Source organism: Prionailurus bengalensis, chromosome C1 (assembly GCF_016509475.1).
Source record: "Prionailurus bengalensis isolate Pbe53 chromosome C1, Fcat_Pben_1.1_paternal_pri, whole genome shotgun sequence".
Lineage (NCBI taxonomy): Eukaryota > Metazoa > Chordata > Mammalia > Carnivora > Felidae > Prionailurus > Prionailurus bengalensis.
In genome coordinates this window covers 218715852-218717514 of record NC_057345.1, presented here as the reverse complement: position 1 = coordinate 218717514, position 1663 = coordinate 218715852, and positions in this window count along the sequence as shown.

Genomic DNA, 1663 nt, shown 5'->3' with positions numbered 1-1663 from the left:
GGCGGTCAATCCTTAACTCCAGCCAGGATGCCACTTTCTCCCACTTAATTAGAAGAGGAGCAAGTCACAGAGGGGGATCCCTATGCTGGGGAAATGGGATAAGCCAGAGGAAGCAACATTCAAGACGCTGAGTTAGTGGGCCCCCTTATCTTCTTACCCTGGGAGGGAAAAGGAAGGGAGTGGTGACTGATAACCAAGATAGACCTCAGAGGGTAACACCTGCCCCAACCCTCCCACCACCATCAAGGGGTTTTCTTTCCGGGTCATAAGTGGGAGAATCCCCAGCCACAACTCAACAGAAGAAATCCCTCACCAAGGGGCACACACTGTTAACCAGAGCAACTCGACAAGCAGCACTATTCTGTGTGTGGGTCCCTGATGTCCCTGAAAAATTCAGACTCCCTTCCCATTCGGATCCATTGCCTTCCTCTCCCTGCAATTTCACAGGTAACAGACGTCTAGTATATCGACATAAACTAGGGCGCCCATGGTTGCTGCTCCCTGTCTCCACCCACTCTCTCCTGCCCTCCATTCCCTTCTTGCTATCCGGCCATCCATCACACAGTCTCTGTGGCCTCATCCCCATTGCCACACCACCTACCGCATCTCTATCGATTCTATTTCCAAAACCGCCTGGAGTCCGGACAAGTCTCCCTTGTCCATCTCCTCTGTGGCCACCTGCTCCAGGCCCCGGCACTCATCTCATGCTTGGTCTCCCCCCCACCCCCAACGCTTGCCCGCTGCACTCCATTCCCCATGTGACAGCCAGAATGATCCGTTTAAATCCTTATTCAATCAGGTCACCTCCCTGCCAAACCCTTTTATGGCTTCCCACTGCCATTTGGATAACATCCAAAGCCCCTTTCATGCCTAAAAGCACGATGGAACATAAAGTACATGAAAAGTAGTACAATTAGAGACCATCTTAAAGAAGCAGAAGGGGCGAGTGTCCCAGTGTCTCGATATGAGCTTATTATAACAAGTTAACACTACATTTAGCTATAAGTTTCCTAAAAGCCAGTCAAAAGGGAAACACTTGGGGCACCAACTGGCATTTTTAAACAAAAGGTGGCGTGAAAACACATCTGGAGAGAGCTGCTGATGCTACACCCAAGGATTTAACTCAATCCTTGTCTAATGATGGGAAACCCATTCATCACGACTAGGGCGTTAATGAACCCCTCTGCAAGTCCACAGGACACAACACGGAGTAATGTATGGCTCAAACAAGACACTGTCGTACGTGAAAGTGCTTTGTAAACCATAAAGGGCATTAACCAGTCTTAGGTAGTCTAAACCGAAAGCCATATTCTGTTTCCACACTGTTTGTATTGCCCCTCTGTTCTCATCACTGAATGGAAACATTTCTGAGGAGGATAACTGAGGTCATGTGGTCAAGGCATTTTGCTTCTTGATGATCTAACAGTGTTTGGCGAGTCTGCTCATTCTAAAAGAAAATAGACAAGATCTGTCTCCCAAATATCCTATTTCTTAGGCAAAGCTGAGGCAGGTACAGAATGGATGGTGCAAGTCAAAGTGGCACGAGTCACAGGTTCTACTGCAGATGCAGGAGCGGCACAGCATCATTCTGGCCTGAAACTTAATAGGGAGCTCTATGAATTTAGTTCTTTAGGAATAACGAATCATTCATCCTTCCACCAAC